Genomic DNA, 19,507 nt, shown 5'->3' with positions numbered 1-19,507 from the left:
TTTAAAGAAAGGAATTGGAGACAGGAGGCAGATAGAATAGACTAAGTGAAGAAGAGCCAAGGTAGCAACAAGGGAGCTGAGAACAGAGAAGTGAAATAAGCATTTGTGGCAGGAGTCAGATACCCTTCTGAGAAGGAGTGCCGAAATTTGACCTTTCAACCTCTATCTCAGTGCCTGTGATACTTTTTGAAGTCCTACTTACAACAGCTTCACCATTAATTAATAAAGATGCAGAGCTTTACCATTTAGTTTGGTGGTTTAGCTGTTTTCTAGTTAATCCACAGGTGGCCTGGCTTTGAGCAAGCTTCTGACTTCATGGAGGAGGAAGGATGGGGCTGAGCTCCTGCCTCATGTGCTGATGAAGAACAGTTCGCATGCCACTCTCAGCACCTGTGCCGGGGTAACAGACCCCTGGTTTAGAGGAAGGAGGTACTATATATATTAGCTGTTGATTACTGATTGTTAGAGAACAAGACACTTTTCAACTGGATTAAGAAGTGAAGAAAATCGCAGCCTGACACATGGCTAGGCAGTCAAATAGTATGTATGTGTCTTGGAAACACTGGTCTGCTTGTCACATTTTCAAATCTAATTTAAGCAGAAATTAAGTGATAGAGTGGTGCTTCACAACAATCCAATCAAAAGCACTGACATAAAACAATGAAAATACTGCCGAAAATAAAAAGGCTAAAGGCAGGAGACAATGAACTGCAACTGAATCTACAAGCTCCATCAGATGCTCTGCAGAAAAAAGGTATAAAGACATACTTAAGGCTTCTTACAAATACAACACGCTGTTAGAGATGTTCAGTGGAGGTAAGCACAGAGCATTTCAGGTGAAGATGGTAGAAAAAAAAAAATCTTTGGCTGCACATAAGAAAACATAGCAATTCAGTCGGAACAACTTCACGAGTCACACTGTATTACACCAACAGTACGTAACACAAAATGTATCACTTTGTAAGAGGAGAAACAAAACTCAGAGAAAAATCCTATCCCTAAACTTATAGTTATGCGTAACAATGACAGTGACACTCTACTGCAAAAGCACTGCTAGCATCGGTCCAAATTTGCACTTTCGCCCAAAGAGATTATTCAAGTGAAACAAGCTATAATCAGTCAAATCAGTGTTTTTCCAGTATAACTAAGTCTTCATTTGGGCCTTTTGCCATCATGGCTATAATCGGTCACAAAGCACAACTCATCACACCCCCGACTGTGGTGGCTATGCTAGGGAAAGTCTGCCATACAGACCTTGCCTAATTTACAAAATAGGCAAACTGGGCTATGCTCCACTCAGTCATCCCTAGCGAAGACAAATCATGACTCCCGCATTTAGGGATACACAAAAAGGGATATCTAATCACCTGCTCTTAAAGGGGCCAAAGAGACAAGGGTGGGTCTAGCCCATTCTTGGGCAGCAACAAAGCCAGCATGAACCTGAACGTTAGATTGAGAGAACTAGATTGACAGTTGCAGAGCCCAGTCTCCAGCCTGGAAGTCCACACAGCAATGAAACAGCTCTACAGCCTGAGCCCCGTCAGCCTGAGTCAGCTGCCACAGGGTGGGAGGGAGGGATAGCTAGCTGCTGTGTAGACAAGCCCTGAGAGACTCAGAGGCTGGAGGATCTGAACTGGCTGGGAGAACGGAGGCTGCTTTTCTTTCTGTGATGTCAAAGGAAAAGCTTTCTGTATCCACATGCAGTGAAGTGTAAGATTAAATATTTTATGGTTCCAAAGGCTAAATAAAATCAATCATTTTGTTTTAAGAAGTCTGTGGCCAGAGGCTTCCAGGGGTGGAAATGCAGATACCCAAAACTTGCAGGGTGATAAGTGGTTGTGTGCCTTGAGCAACGTACCTAGCTTCTGGTCTAGACACAGGAAGGCATCAGGCCCAAAACCTAAAAGTTGGTGCACTCAGGACACCAGAGAAGTCTAGCTTAGATCAGTACTGAGCTTGTCAGTTACTGTCAAGCATGTATCGCTTAACTTGTACATTCATTAACGTTACCTCATATTGGAGAGACAGACAGGCCCCAGCTAGGATGTGGAAAACAAGGTGTTTAGAAAGCATGATAGCTAATGTGCATGTATTAAGATGCTTTTATAACATTACTTAGACCTAGTGTAAACATAGGCAAGATTTTTTTCCTGCATACCTCATTTTGCTCTTCTAGACAAAGCCTCAGAGCCAGTGGAAACCTGTGACTCTTCCTATAGCAATGATTGGTCGTCAATTACATTTGTGGAACGTGAGACAAAACTGGAAGACATACAGGGGGCATGCAGCGTGATCACAGTGAGATCTTCCTTCCTCCCTCAACTGCATAATTTTTCTTTCCCATTTGCAACATATTTGGAAGCAGATTTACTTGTATTTTATACATGCTGCCTTGCAGGCTCTGTTTTAGAATCAGCCGCCATAAGTCACATTGTAGTGTGTTAATGTTTGTGGCCCATCTGTTTTCCACTCTTGACTGCCTGTATTTGTTGTCACTTTATGCAAGATTAGCTTCAAAATAAAAATGATAGGCAAGCCCACCAAGCACAGTCCTGCATATGCATTCCGTGGAGTGCACCCTAGCATCCTCAACAGCATAGAAACGTCAGAACTGATATTTGAGATGTTACTAACTCTAAGCCTTTCCTTTAAAAAGGCCTCTCTCAAACCATAGGAAAAAATGATTAGTCAGTGCACAAAATACTGCATTTATTAACTGTGCCCTCTAATATTTACTAAAAGGAGAGGAGGAGAGTCAGTCTTTGGCTGGGATAGCACTGATGCAAATAATAATGAAATAAAACTAAACTATTTGCGTTACAGGTACATAGAATTTAAAGCTGGAAGAAACCAGCATGGTAATTCTGTCTGCCGCATATAACACGGGCCATAGAACCGCATCTGCTGTTTGCCACCTACAGACCACAGATTAACCCATCATGGGAGGCATTACACAGAATATAGTTCTTCAAATTTGTAGTCGCAAACCATGAGAGTGTCTCATATTTTGTGGGTACACCCCCTAAAATTGATTCAACACATTAGGTCTTCCTTTAAATATATCTACATCAGCACTTCCATGCCTCAGTTGCTTTGGTAAAGGTCAAAATAAAAGATCACAGTGCTAGGCTCTATCAAGGGGACTGGAAACATGCCCCAAACAAAGGACCTGTCAACAATCAGTCCTGTATGATTCATTTCCTCCCATTTATGTAGCAAGAGAACAGAAGTGCAGGTAGAATCTTGAATGTGTTACAAAAACTTTTCACTTGCTTTCTGTGAAAGATTCTATAGCATTACAGTTTACACTTAATCTGCATTGGGTTTAACAGTAGTGAGAAGTTAAATATTTAAGGAAACAAAAGTTATGAGGCAATCTTCTTTTAGCAGGAATGCAAACATCAGATGAAAGGAAGGAAAAAAAAAATCAACCTGTTATATTTACTCAGGGTACTTTAGGATCATCTCCCACTGTTCTAAAAGTGAACATTTCATCCCTGTTCTACTGAACTAATTCACTTCTTTGGCAAAGTCAAACATGCATGTGAGGGTGGGGAGAAGGGTTGGATGAAAGCTATATTGTCTTAACTTGCAGTCACTGAAGCCGGTGGGAGGTAAATTTAGGTCATTGATGAGTACTTTGGGGGGGAAAATATTCTCATCTTAAGTCACTGGGGGTAAAACTAGTCAGATAATGAAAAAAAATTGTGAATATATTAGCAAATAAATGACAAATTATAGCTGCTGCTATTCATAAAGTAAAATAATTATTAATGAATATTAATTTGGCTATTGCTATTAGAGGTCTTCAAGGGTCTTGACACTTAATTAACATTGGGAACTTCTGATATTTAGGTTTCTGTATTTCCTGCTTAAAATTTTCAGTCATGCAGACAGGGAAGAAGACAATAACCAACCCTCTGTACTACATGCAACAGACTAAAAGATATTTGAATAAGCAAATTACTTGTAATTAAGCTTGCCCTATGTGCTTCACTCTGATTGCTGAAGCAGAATACCATTTCAAACATCAGACAATATATCAGTGAAAGCAGAAGTCCTGCGAAATGCTAATGGAATGATTGTCACTCATATCTATTTTTGTTTGGCACTAACCCAGACTTAGGAGTAGACCAGAGATGCTAATTTTAGCATATGAGGAGACAGAGGCTATGATGAGTATCATGGTGATGGCCATGTGATTCTAGGTGGCCCTGGGTTTGTTCCACTATTCACAAATCAGATGAGGCATTGAGTGCAGGTGGTTCACTTGCCAGAGGGATTACCCAGCAAATCAGGAATAGAAACCAGTGGTGAAATTCTGGCACCACCAAAATTAACGACAGTTTTGACATTGATTTCATCAGAGCCAGGATTTCACCCCAAGTCTGACTCCCATTCCTCTGCTATAATCACTAAACAAATCTTGCTCCTTAATAAACTATCACCAGATTCAGAGTTACCCATAAGACAAGGCTTGTACTACTGCCCTCTGAAAACCCCCAATAGCTGAGACAGCCCTATGGGGACACAGACACTCATGGACAAGCTATAAGCACCTTAAGGATGCTTTAAGTTACTTCCTGGGCCACACCAGCCTCCTTCTATCCACTGGATCAGGCATCAACAAAACGTAGAACATGGACAACAGGGAGCTTAAGCCACACCACAAATGCAAGGATTGCATGAATAAAAGAAATCCCAAGTTTGGACGACGAGCTTTGGAAGACAAGCTTTCATCCTGGTGCAATACTACTAATAAATGATATTCAACAGCTAGGCTATTAGTTACCTATAGTCCCTCTAAGTTTAAAAAAAAGTCTACATCCTTGCATATTGTTTCCCCCCTCCCTCTCTCACCCCCACCTTTTCATGCCAAAGGCATTTCACTCAGACTAGAGAATCCAGCACAGTGTGATAGGCAAAACCACTACACTAAGATACACTCTTAGCAGACTTCCTTTTTTCATCTCAGTAGAAACCTTTTAAAAAGAAACACTCTTATTCCAATATTTCCTCCAAATAGTTCAACAGCAAATATTATGAAAGCCCAGACCCCCCTCAATTTTTCATTCTAAATTTCAGAATGGCCCGAACCCCAGACAAGGATATGACAGCAAAGTGTGTAAGAAAGAGATACACAACTCAGATACTTCATTATGCGGGGATTAAGACAAGAGGAGACAGTATTAATTTGTTTGTGTTCCTTTCAAAGGGATAAAGTAGATAAACTGAATACAGTGCAGATATATTAATGCTTCAGAATGGAGAGAATGGGCAAAACTCTCAAATGCCATTATTCAGGAACAGGATCTACATTGGTATTTTAAAAACACAAACTACTTAAGCTTGAAATTCAGCTGCTCTGTGAAAGAAGCTGGTTATGTTACCTGGAGGCTTTGAAGTGCTCCTGTTACATATTTTATCATTTACTGGGAAAGTGTTGACCCACCATGCTGCAATCTAATTATGGAGCGCATAAATTCAGTACAACCTACTGGAGGGGATAAGTACAGCTCATGCTTTTGTTCCCTAAAGCAATTTTCATGCTTCAGCAAGGTCTCTCTCACCGCTGGTAGAAGGGATTATTCCCCTCAAGCACTCTTGCATGGCACAGTTCAGATGAAAATAATTTCTTATAGCGGTAACTGGCTTGCCATTTCTTCCTCCGGCTGGAAGCGTGTCTGCAAATGTTCAGCAGATACAAAGGGCCACATAGCACGGGCCACTGTACCAAAGGGATTCTTTCACTCATTAGGAGGCAAAGAATAGGGAGAAGACTACAGGACCCTGACATTCCCAGCCTATAACCACAATGGGTCCCTGTAAGTTGTGTACTTGTAAGGCTCCTCAGGAGAGATTCAGGTGCTGCCCAGCTGATTAGCAGAGCGCCCACAACAGGCAGCATGTGTTTCTATGGGTGCAGGCACAGATGTACAACCTTGATGCACAGAACCAAAATGTATTCTGCCTATGGAGGAGAAAAAGTTGGAGGAAATATTGCCCAACAACAAAGCTGTTTTCAGTTAGTTATCTTCAGGGGCTAAGCATGTAACTTCCATGGAATTCTTTTACTCCGCTAGTCTGGGGAGTTCAAGCCTGGAATTCCCACAGAATTCTGGGCGGGCTCTATTCTTCCATTCTTTTTGTCCTCCTTGTGAGGTGCTGGCCTGTTTCCAGCCCATGGCCCACTTTCCGCCACACCATATTTTTCAGGCCTTTCTTCCAAGCCCTGTCCAAACAGGCCTTGCAAAGAGTAACAAACTCACGATCAACTCAGACTTCCAAAATCCTCTTGCTCCTCCCTTCTCCCCAGAGCTAGTCTCAGGAGCCAACCTCCTGCACTTCCCTTCAAGGGAAGCACCTCAGCTCCCCCTAGGGAACAGCTGTTCCCTCCCAGGTATGTCTGATAAATTGAACTGGACTGCCTGGTTCCAAGTCCCCTGATATTGACAAGGGGTAGAATTAAAGATTCCTGCTCTTTGTTTCTCTTTCATTGTTCCCCACAGTCCTAGAGCACAGCTCTACAAAAGCAGGTGAACTATGCAATTACTGATGTATCAGCAGCATAGAAAAGATATATGCTACGGTAGAACTCTCAATAATGGGGAGAGGATTAGATCACCCCATAGGGATTGTCCTCCTCTAGTTTCTTTATGGTGTCTGATTACATATTTAAGGAGCGTCATGGCATACAATTCCCTCAGATATTTGGAATATGCAATCCTGCGGAATTCTTTCCCGATACTATAGAACACCAGAGTTATGGACTGACTGGTAAACCACAAACCTCATTTGGAAACAGCTACATGCAATCAGGCAGCAGCAGAGACAAAAAAGTACAATACTGTGTTAAACCTTATAGCCTTTTTTTAAAAAGTAAAAGTTTATACAAAAATATGACAAGGTAAGGAACATGTCCTTGTGTCATTTAAATTAATATGGTTAGAAGCAGCATTTTTCTTCTGTATTAGTGAAGTTTCAAAGCTCTATTAAGTCTCTGTTCGGTTATAAACTTTTAAGAGGAACAACTATAATGTTTTGTTCAGAGTTAAACAACCCCCACTCCCAAAACATTTGTAACGGTTTTTTCTCTGAATCTGTACAGCACAATACAAATAATGCTGCACATGATGAAAAAGCCTCCCACTGTACGGAATCACACTCAGTTTTCAAGTACAAGTGTTTGATCTGACAGGCTATACCATTCGGAGGACTACAAGCCTGGGGCACAGCTAGTTTTGCCCATATGCAGGCTCTGCTGACCCCAGGAGAGGACTCTGCTCTTTGGACATATTTGGATGAGAGTTGAAAGGTGATCCCTTATGGCTCGCTCAAGCCTGGGTTAGGAAGGCACAGCAATGGGCAGAAAAACAGACCTCATCAGAATCTCAGCTTTCAGAAACAAAACTTTCTAACTGTGACAACTTGTAAAGATGACTGTCAACATAAAATCAAAATAATCCCATCTGATGAAGTGGGTTTTGCCAATAAATGTATCTAAAGTGCCATAGGACTGCTTGTTATTTGTGAAGTTACAGACTAAACATGACTACCCCACTGAGGCTTCAAAATAAGATGAACCAAAATAAGAGCAAACCAATGCAGCAATGTTTGCTGGGAGTTGCAGATTGCTAGGCAAAATAGCTCTGAAATGTGAATGTCTGTACTGATTTCAACAAGTGTTAGGCCACAAGCCACTGAGGATATTGTTAATTTTGATATATAAAGTACATTGGTGCTCAAAGGTAAGGAAACATCACTTTATGAAAATCACCACCAGATGTCTATGTTATCACAGAAAGGCCTCTAACACGGGGGTTTTCAATGTTTCCCACATGTAGGCCTCAAACATTTTGATCAGAGATGTGGACTTGGGAAATATTAGACACTACCTGATAACGTTGGTGGATCTGCATACTACATATTGAAAACCACGGCTTTAACACATGGATGAGTTAGTGACTTGGCTGATTTCTTTTTTACTGAAAGGCTTGGCTGCCAGAAGTTTTGGCAAGTCTAGCATACAAACAAACAGAAAACCTTTGCATCTCTGCTCCTTACCCAGAAAGGAATGAAATCAGATGATTTGAAATGGAAAATATTGAAAAGAGACTGGTTTAAAAATGCCAAGCTCATGAAGTTAATGAAGCAAAGTTGTGCAATGCCTGTATGACTGGGGTCACTTACAAGCCTATGGAATGAAATGTGGGAAAGTAGAAGGTGCAAAGTTCACTCTCTCACTGCATTAGCCCGACTTCATAGATTTCGGGCAATCCCCCAAACTCAGGCTCACCGGGAAGGTGCACTGCCATTTTCATTCAAGTGCTCATTCCAGGCACTTCTAATAGCTCCTGCAACATGCGTCATGGTGGGCAAATGAAAGCTGTGCTGAAGGAGTCCGAGTCCTGATCCAGCACCTACTGCAATCAATGGGAGCCTTTCCACTGATTTCAGTAAACCCTGATCAGGCCTTTAAGGGTGAACAACCAATTGAGCTGCCTTCTTTCTTCCTGTCATGCAGAAAATTTGTGATGAACATTACACGCTTCAGCACATGGCACTTATGTCCTGCCGCCATCACCTTAATCATCTTGATGAGGAAAAAAAATCCCATTTTGCATAGTAAATACAGCTTCTCTTCTTACATTGCTGGTTTCGATGCGCCTCAGATGCAAAAATGAGCAGTTGGTGGATTTTTCCTAACAATATCTTTCACCATTTCCAGTAAATTACTATGCAATTAAGAGGTGATGTGCTTATCTCTCTGCCCAAAGAAAAGCTTCTGAACAGCTGTCAGAACACTTCTGAAACATCCAGATGGCTAAAGGAGTATCCTGCGTGTTTCCATAAAACCTAATTATCCAGCTCAAATGTACAGCAGTATTTCCTCTGTAGCTAGGAAAGTGGTGCAGATTGAATTACAAGTTTTCACCTACAGTTCATCGCCATGAAATCTTTGGAAACAAATCACACTGAGGAATTGACACAGATTGGAGGACAGGGAATTCAATGACAGAGAATGGATGTTATGAGCCCATGTGCTAAGATAGGGATCTCTGCAGGAACTGTGTACGTTATAACCTTTTTGGCTAGAGGCTGATCCTGTCCCCTCTGAAGTTAGCTTACAGGCTTACAAGATCTAAAAGGTACAATATTGCTGCCCAGCAACCTAGTATCTGAGCATCACTAGCAAATTCCCTTCCTGGGTTCCTTGGCCCTTTTCTGTTTTGGGGATCATAACTATACTCAGGATACAGGTTTTGCTCCTCAGAAGTGGAGCAGAGCCTTACATTCCCTGTGGCACGATGGAAGTGACCTCACAGAAGCTGAAGCCTTTTGGATGTGCATTGCTGTAAGGCGTGTCAGAGGTAAGCAGTGCCACATTCAGGGTTGGCATCTTGCCGGGCTTCAAGAGATGTTTCAATCAGATCATTTGCCAAAATGATATTTAAAAGACAGTGACCTGCAGAGGTAAATTTGCATTGCAAAAAGTTAGCCACACCACCTCAGTTACCTTCTGAGCAGGTGGTGTAGGGTGTTGTGGATGTTGTACCACCCATTCTACATTAAGCCATAAATCCCAGCAGAACACACTGGGAACAGGATTCTCTGTTCCTTTGGGTACAGTATTGCGGGAGAGGAAAGGCTGAAGTTCTCCCAAAGGTTACAGCCCTAATAAAGCTCCTTTCGCAGGACAATTGCTAGACTGCTATGTTTGCATCCCGTCACACTGGGTATCTCCGTCTCCGGCTGCCTAAATGAGTATGTTGCAAAACTGTCTCTTTCCTTGGCCTCTCTGGCCAACTTCCTGGGTGCTGGCTCTCTGTGTTCCCATGTCTCTAGAGGGGTATCTACCCCTTCAGCTGCCCTTGATTCACAAGAGCAGCAATGACCCCCCCAGATTCCCCAATAGCTCAAACTCACCTTTTCCCCGGAGTTCCTACCTCGCAGGTACTCCTGCCTGTAATTTCTCTCTCCAGGACCACGTGAGAGTAGAAACACAATGTAGATTTTGCAAAAGGTTCCAAAACAAACCACTGTTATCTGTATATGTCTTTACGCAGAGTAGAGCAAACATAAGCACACATATATTGATTTTCTTATCTCAGTTGCCTCAGTCCTTCTGGATATTTTTGGTCTTTGATCAAAATCATTTATCGAGTCCAGCATCCCCTGGCTTCTTCTCCAAATCATGGAGTGTCTCTCTTGCCAGCTTCTCTCTCTTCAGGTGGTCTGCAGTTTAAAAGAATCCCTCTACTATGAAAGCATGCTCCAACGTTCCTCCCAAACTTCCTTTGTGTGAGTCCTTCTGAATCTTTTAAAAAAAAAAAAAAAAAAAGGAGCAGCACCATATGGCTGCTTTGTTTCCTTGTGTGGGGACTTTGCACTTTTCCATCTCTCCCTTCCTGCAGCCCACCTGGGTAGAACAAGTTCTCCCATCTCAGACACTCTCCTGGGCATGCCCAGCGTTCAGGCAGAGCCCAATCATTAAGGTGAAGAACTTACTTTATTTGCTCTGCAGCTTCTTCCAGAGGCAAAAGGAGTAATCTGAGGAAGCATTAAGCCATAGTTGATTCACCACATGTGGAGACATTCAATGACACAACAATTTCATAAAACCAAGCAGAATTTGTTAGTTCCCCAAGCTGTAAAGGGATTTTGATTGCAGAGGCATCATCATTTTGGGTATAAACCGTTTGAAAGGGGTGAAAAAGAAGCAGCCGAAGTTAAGAGGTGTGACTGAAGCAAAGGAAAGAGATACCATACATGTATGGAATTATTGTGCAAAATTAGCATTCTGTCATTGGGGATTTTTTCCTAGCTCTGTAAAGAAAAGCTGCCTACAAGGTCCTGTCTGCCTAGATCATTTGGTGCCATCTGGGCTTCCATTCCTTTTTTCAGAAAACAAATATGCTTATTCCTATTTCAACTTGATGTATTAATTGCAAATCTCACACTTAATTATGTTATTATTATTGCTAATTCAGATGAAACATTGAGCCTTAGTAATATTAGATTATCTCGAGAGGTTCCATGTCTGTGGTCTGTAAGCTATTAATACCTCACCAGGAATGGTTTATGGATTCATCATTCAGGATGTGTGTAAACTTTATAGACCAAGGATGGAATTCACTCAGAGGGGCTGATTTGGCATCCACTACGGTCAATGCCAAAGCTCCCATTGATTTCAATGGTGAAGGATCGGCTTCATAATCCAAAGTCCCCTGATAACACTGAGCCTTGATGGAGGCAAGAGCGGCAGGTCTACAAACTCATGCTAGCCTTTCATTTCACAATTCAAAATCCAAGCACTGTGGAGCAGAACTTCAGCTGTGAGAGTTATCGTAGCTCTATTGATTTCAGTGTTCCTGTGTATCCAAAGAAGTCTGCCTTAACATGTGCTGCAACATTTGGGTTTACACATACAGAACTAAATGAAACAAAAGAAATCAGAGATCATGCAGTGCATGTCTGTCTCCTCCAACAGACTGTGCTGAGTTCCAAGACCAAAAATGCTTGAAATCTGAACAGATGGAAGGTGCTTAAGTGTTACACACAAAACAAGAGGCACCATACTAGTTTCATAGATGCAACCATCACAATTGCTACTAATCAGGAGCTGGGCTGTTTGTTTAGGATAGAGAACAATGGAACAATCATTAATATGAATGTTATGTAATTGTATAACCTCTTGGGCTTGCAAACCTGGGCTGGAACACAGAGAACAGCTTTAGTGTGATTCTTGGGGCTCCCAGCTTCTGGTTGGACTGACAATGGTGGCTGACCTTTGATTAGTTTTGCATGAAAGTCTGAGGCAAAGGATTTTTCCCCCCACTCCTATCAGGCCTGTTCACCCTGTGACTTTTTTGCCAATTCTCCTCCCTTGCAATAACCGTCCAGGGACAAAAACAAAACCAAGCAATTAAAAAACAAAACTCAGAAATCCTGCATAGGTTTATCTGGTTTGTTATAAACTTCAGAAACAAACTTGTGTTTTTAATCTATATGCTTCCTGTCTCCTAACCTGACCAATGTAATTTTAAATGAGAAGAATTAGGTTCTGGTCTCATTTGTAATATTGGAGGGTAACTTTTTAATAGTTTGTTTCATTCTTTATTGATTTTTGCCTTTTCCTCCACTTTTCAGGAATGGAGCATTTTCTTCTGACAGAGACTGTTTTACAAAATTCCTTGGTGTGGCTCCTGGGCACTAGTGTTATTTGATACCAATTCTCCTGAGTGCCATTTTAAAGAAAAACATCCTTGTTTGAAGTATTTTGTTGAACATAGGACTGAAACCCAGAAATGGAGCTCTACCTCGCAGTTTCAGCTACATCAATTACATAGCTGGAATTGACTTAACTGGTTGTCCTCACTGAGGCAGGTCGATGGGAGAAACTCTCCTGTCGACCTCCCTTACTCCTCACAAGAATGAGGAGTACAGGGACAGAGTGAAATTAAACCCCAGAAGATCTCCTAGTAAGTGCAGATATACTCTCTGCCTCATGTTCACCAATCACTAAATCACATTAATACCAGTTTACCTCAGCAGGGCATTCATTACTGCAGTCTGCCAAATGTGCTTAAAAAAGGTACCTCTCTGTTTCTTGGGTCTCCCTCTACAGCATTCCTTGGCCTTCTAGAGACTTTCAGATGGACAGAACTATGATCACCTGCTCCAAAAGCAGACTCTGCTAATGGAGCTAAAGCAGATTCAAACCTTTGTTGGCAATGTAAGACCTATGATCTAGAGCTAAGGTATTCCAATTCCAGCCAGGAGATAAGTTCATAATAATACAGTATATGATGACAACACTGAATTACTTTTCACTTGCCTTTAGTTTTTATTGTAAAGTCACAGTTTTAACCATCAAAGTGGATTTAGTACGGTTCCCCTAATGGATGCACACTTTGTATTTTTAGAGCTCTTCCCTGCTCCTTTCTGTGAGAAATTCCATCCATTTCCACTTTGACCAAAAGAGCATATTGGTTTGGAATGTATACATGCATGTATTTTTGGGCAGAACTCTACAATACCTCCTGCTTTGCCACAATGTGTTTTCTGGAGTTGGTGTGTTTCATATTTATTGTGCATGCACTTCCAAATCTTTGGTTTGCAGATAATAGGTTTTTGCCTTCTGAGTCAGATTCCATTCAAAACAAATGTTGTTCTTGGTAGTTTAATGGAGAAACTTGTGTCTAACCTCCCTACAGAAACACTTCTCCCCTTGGCTAATTTGCAGTTATTGTTCCATTGGGTAAGTGTAAAGTAAATCACACATAATCACTGTTTCATCTGTTCGTTGATCTAGTTTTACCTGCGCACAGCTGTGAATATAGTGAATTTGCTGCTGTTGTTTTCCATTTGACCTTGGAAGATCAATACTTCTAAGTACACCCCATTTTAACCTCCCTCCCCCCTCAGCCTTTTACTTTACCATCTGATGCAACCATACCACAAATATTACTTCTTTCATTAAACTTCTGTCTACATAGCTGCAGCTTTATCTGTTCTCATCATCTTTACCCACTTCATAGCCTAGTGGTTACGTTCTGTTGTTTCCAGGCACAGCTGAGTCTTGGCAAATTCACTGACATAAATCCTGATCTTAAAAAGATTTGTGCACATGATTAACCTTATACACCGCAAGTAGTGCCACTGATTTGGATTGTAAATCTTTGCAAGACTGAGATGAGTGGGGCAGGCAACAGAATTGCTGGGCCCCACAACAGAATTGCTGGGCCCCTAGGCAAGATGGGGAAGGTGGCCAGCTCTGCACCCCAGGAAGGGGCAGTGGCTCAGGCAAAAGGGGCGGGACTGTGGCAGCAAGCCCTCAGTGTTGTCTGGAGCACACTGTTGCTTCCCACACCCTGGCCCACCAGCCCTCAGAGGTGCCTGGAGTGTGCTGTGAGGTGCTCTGGCAGTGGTTTAAAAGGGCCCAGGGGAACTTCCCCTTTGTTTCCCTACCACCCTGCTGCCGGAAGGTGTGGGACGATAACATGCTTCTCAAGTATAAGTCCAGTTATCTAGTTTTCTATATGAACATAGAAGCACAGCTTCTGTTGCTAGAACTCTGAAAACGACATTCAACAATTAAATGCTTGCAGAGTCCACTATGTTTCTCTTGTGTTTCCCCGTAATATTCTTTTAAGTGACAGGAAAAATTAAAATCACATTGTGTATTAATAGAACTAACACAAGCACCATACAGACAGAGAATTAAGACTGACATTTTGAAAGTCTAGTTTCTCAACATTTATTGTGTTTTTTGTGCATTTCCCAGCTTGGAAGACGAAACTCTAAATCCACTAGCATTCTTCTGTGTTGTTTGGGACTTTAAAGTACTATGGAAGAATGATAAGGTAAATCCTCTTTTCCTTTTGATTTATTTATTTATTTTTGAGGACTGGGCAGGCATCTTGAAGAATCTCAGTCCTAACAGGTGTCCTGAAACATATAATACATTGGGAACCCTCGTGCTATTTAGTGCAGTGTACTGAAGCCATTTTGTAAAGGAGATTATAGAAATGCATTCTGTAAAAACATAGGGTTACTGACACACAAGACGACACCTCAGATCGTGCAGTTGCTATGTGACCTTAGCACACCTTCACTGGAAGAAGCCAGAAACAAAATTTACCATGACCAGTTTCAAGACTATTCGGTGCTTGTTCACTTAATAACTGATGATCTAGTAGCGTGTGCTTATTGAAACGGGGAAATATATGCACAGATTTGGTTGCCTACAGGCCTGGTGATGGGGGAGCTAAAGGGCACAACTGTGTAGGGCCCCTCTGAAATGCCATGGGAGCATCACTCTACTGCTCTGCACAGCCTCCGAGGGCCAGGGTGGGAACCCAGCACTTTGTTCTGGGTGGTGCTAAGCTGCTGACAGCCCTGGGCCTCACCCATTTTGCCTGAGACTCCGCCCCTTCTGGGGCATGGAACTGCCCCCACGTACCTTGCTCCCAGGCCTGTGGCAGCTCTCAGCCCCACTGGTCAACTGTCTGTGCCAGACAAGGGGTCTCACATCGCTGCATCTTTTCAATCAAAGATTTGTGTTCATTCCAGTCACTTGCTATGTCTCCATTAGTACTGCCTGGCTCCACAAGCCTAAGTTGCTTTTATCAGCCAATGTACAGCTGAAGAAAAAAAAAGAGGCAACGAGTGGCACTCTGCCAGCACAACAGCACGGAGCAAGAGGGTGAATGCACGGAAAGGAGAACGACAGCAGCATTGGCATTGCTCAGAGACTTGCCTCACAGGAGCTGAGGTGGATTAGAGCTTTGAGAGGCCCTGGGCTAGAGGGCCTTCTCACGTGTTCCTCCTGCAGTCCCCCCTCCACCTCTACCTGTGAGTAGGGTCTGGGCGCAAGGCTTCCACTACCCCTCCCAGTGCTCCTGCCAGGGAGTGGAGTTGGAACATGGGGGCTTCCCCAGCTCCCCAAAAGAAGCACCAGGCTGAGTGGGGCAAGCCCCTGTATCCCAACCCATTCCCGGGCAGGAGCACCAGGCAGTGGACAGAGCATGGGGGTGCCTCAGTTAGCCAGAACCAACAGCAATTAGCCAGAGCCCCTGGGCTTGGGCCCTGTTGGCCCAGTGGCTAATTCACCATGGCACAGGAGAAATCACCATACTGATATTTCATGGACAACTAGAGACGAAGGAGGGAGGAAGACCCTGGTTCTGAGAACACACTGCTACACTCAGGCTGCCAATAGCAAGCAGCTTTTGTTATAGCTACTCGAGAAAATTATTAGCATACTCATTCGTGAAGCAGATTAAAAAACTCTGTTTGCCTGGCTCAGCAGAGCTCATGATGTAATTCAGTGTGAATATATTCATGAATCATTTTTCACCTTTGTAACCTTATGAGTTGCTAATTTCTTAAAATGCAAACCCATTATTACACATGCATTATAGAAGCACTCACATTCAGAAGATGCTAACAATAAATTCTTGTGCTTTAGCACTCCATCTCAAATCACTTTATAAACAGTAACAGAGAGAGATCTGTGCTAGTCAATATTCTATCAAAACAAAAAAGCAGTCTGGTAGCACTTTAAAGACTAACAAAATAATTTATTACATAAGAACATAAGAACGGCCATACTGGGTCAGACCAAAGGTCCATCCAGCCCAGCATCCTATCTGCCAACAGTGGCCAGTGCCAGGTGCCCCAGAGGAGGTGAACCGAAGACAATGATCAAGCGATTTGTCTCCTGCCATCTGTCTCCAGCCTTTAACTAAAGGCTAGGGGCACCATACTTTACCCTTGGCCAATAGCCATTTATGGACCTAACCTCCAAAAATTTATCGAGCTCTTTTTTAAACTCCGTTAGAGTGCTGGCCTTCACAGCCTCCTCTGGCAAGGAGTTCCACAGGTTGACTGTGCACTGTGTGATGAAAAATTCTCTTTTATTAGTTTTGAACCTACTACCCATTAATTTCATTTGGTGTCCTCTAGTTCTTACATTATGAGAACAAGTAAATAACTTTCCAATATTCACCACTTTCTCCACACCATTCATGATTTTATATACCTCTATCATATCACCCCTCAATCTCCTCTTTTCTAGACTGAAGTCCCAGTCTCTCTAGCCTCTCCTCATATGGGACCCTTTCCAAACCCTTAATCATTTCAGTTGCCCTTTTCTGAAGTATGTAAAAGAATCCTTTAATGGGCCAGGTAACTGCTGTCCTGGTTCAAACTACATGTTAATGTGTCGAATTTGAATATAAAAGAATTCCTCACTCTCTCCCTGTAGGTGATCCTTAAAGTTCCTTTTCAGTATTCGGTTAGTGACCTGAAAGTCTGTGTTTTACTGAAAAGAAACTTTACGGATCGCCTACAGAGACAGTGCCGAGCTCTCTTCTATATTCAAATTCAACATATTAACACATGGTTTGAACCGGGACAGCAGTTACCTGGCCCATTAAAAGGATTCTTTTACATAATTTGTTTTCTCTGATTCTTTACTTCCCCCCCTCCTACCTCCCCTCTGCTCTTCTGATTTGCTCACCTTGATTAAAATTTTTCTGGTTTGTCAACCTTGATAACTATTCTTGGCTCCTAGCAACCATGGATGTAGAGGCTCTGTATACCAACATCCCACACAAAGATGGAATAAATGCTGTCCGGAACAGTATCCCTGATGATGCTACAGCACATCTGGCAGCTGAGCTCTGCAACTTTATACTCACACACAACTATTTCAGATTCGGTGACAATATATACCTTCAAATCAACAGCACAGCTATGGGTACCCGCATGGCCCCTCAATATGCCAATATTTTCATGGCTGACCTAGAACAACGCTTCCTCAACTCTTGTCCACTAACACCCCGGCTCTATTTACGCTACATTGACGACACCTTCATCATCTGGACCCATGGGAAGGAGACTCTGGAGGAATTCCACCGGGACTTCAACAACTTCCACCCCAACATCAAGCTCAGCCTGGACCAATCTACACAGGAGATCCACTTCCTTGACACTACCGTGCTTATACACAATGGACACATCAGTACCACCCTGTACCGTAAACCCACTGACCGCTACGCCTACCTTCATGCCTCCAGCTTCCATCCCAGACACACCACACAATCCATCGTTTACAGCCAAGCACTTAGATATAACAGCATTTGTTCCAACCCCTCCGACAGAGACAAACACCTACAGGATCTGCACCAAGCATTCTTGAGACTGCAATACCCATCTGAAGAAGTGAGGAAACAAATCAACAGAGCCAGACGTGTGCCACGAAGCCTCCTACTACAGGACAAGCCCAAGACAGAAACCAACAGAACACCACTAGCCATCACCTACAGTCCTCAGCTAAAACCTCTACAGCGCATCATCAGGGATCTACAACCCATCCTGGACAATGATCCAACACTTTCACAGGCCTTGGGAGGCAGACCTATCATTGCTCACAGACAACCTGCCAACCTAAAACAAATCCTAACAAGCAACTATACACCGCACCACAGTCACTCTATCTCAGGGACCCATCCATGCAACAAACCTCGTTGCCAGCTCTGCCCACATATACACACCAGCAACATCATTACGGGACCTAACCGGATCAGCCACACCATCGTGGGCTCATTCAGCTGCACATCTACCAATGTAATTTATGCCATCATGTGCCAGCAATGCCCCTCTGCCATATACATTGGACAAACTGGACAGTCCCTACGTAAAAGAATAAATGCACACAAATCAGACATCAGAAACGGCAATATACAAAAACCCATAGGAGAGCACTTCAATCTCCCAGGATACACAGTAGCAGATTTAAAAGTAGCTATCCTGCAGCAAAGAAATTTCAAGAACAGACTCCAAAGAGAAATTGCTGAGCTACAATTCATCTGCAAATTCAATACCCTCAGCTCAGGATTAAACAAAGACTGTGAATGGCTGGCTAAATACAAAAGCAGCTTCCCCTCTCTTGGAGTTCACACCTCCAGATCTACTGATGACAATACAACTCAGCCTGCCTGACTGAGCTAACCTCGTTATCCCCAGCCTTGCTCTGGCCTATTTATACCTGGCCTTGCAGATTTCCAGGACCAGCATCTGAAGAAGTGAGTTAACTCACGAAAGCTCACGCTCTAAACTTTTCTGTTAGTCTATAAGGTGCAACAGGACCCTTCATTGCTGCTACAGATCCAGACTAACACAACTACCCCTCTCATTCTTGGCTCTCTGTGCCTTAAATGTTGAATCTGTTCTGGTATGGCTACGATCTGAAGAAGTGGGTCTGTCCCACAAAAGCTCGTCACCTAATAAATTATTTCATTAGCCTGGAAAGTGCTACCAGACTGCTGTTTTGTTTTGATAGTTTACAGTTGGTTTAGGAAGTGAAAACTGGAAGTCTCAAATTGTAGGCAAGCAAGAGGCTGTGCTAGAATTTGGCCATGTTACAGAGTGTGACAAAGCCCTGAGCTACTTTTTGTGGGTTCTGCACTTTCTGGCGGTTAAGGAAATGCCTCAGAGGCTCACTGCATCCCTTTTGCTCTGCCTCCCAGTTTTTCCAGGGGTGGGGCACAGCCTATTGAGCCCTTATCAGCATAGTCATAAGCTGGGGGAGGTCCCCAATGGATGTTGGGTCTCCTCATGCTGCAGAGGGTGTGGGGCACTCTGGTGGGGGGGACCTGGTCCCCTCCCATTTGATCCTGGTTCTGGCCCAAGGACCCTAGATAACTGCTGCTGGAGGGGCTGCCTCCCTTGGCCTGAAGTGCACCAGCCTCCTCCCTGAGCCACTTCCCTCAGTACCATCTACTGGCTGCTCTCCTTTGCAGTTCTCTCCTCCTTCCTGGTCCACCTCCTTTCTTCTCTCTCCACCTTACCTGAGGGGAAGCCTTTTAAAAGGGTTCCACAGGCCTTAATTGGCTGCAGGGGCTTGATTAGCCCCAGGTGCTGGATTAACTGCTGCTGCTGCAGCTTGATCCTTGACAAGCCTCAGTCCCTGGGAAACAAAGGCAAGTACCCAACTGCC

Source organism: Carettochelys insculpta, chromosome 3 (assembly GCF_033958435.1).
Source record: "Carettochelys insculpta isolate YL-2023 chromosome 3, ASM3395843v1, whole genome shotgun sequence".
Lineage (NCBI taxonomy): Eukaryota > Metazoa > Chordata > Testudines > Carettochelyidae > Carettochelys > Carettochelys insculpta.
This window is presented reverse-complemented; position numbering follows the sequence as displayed.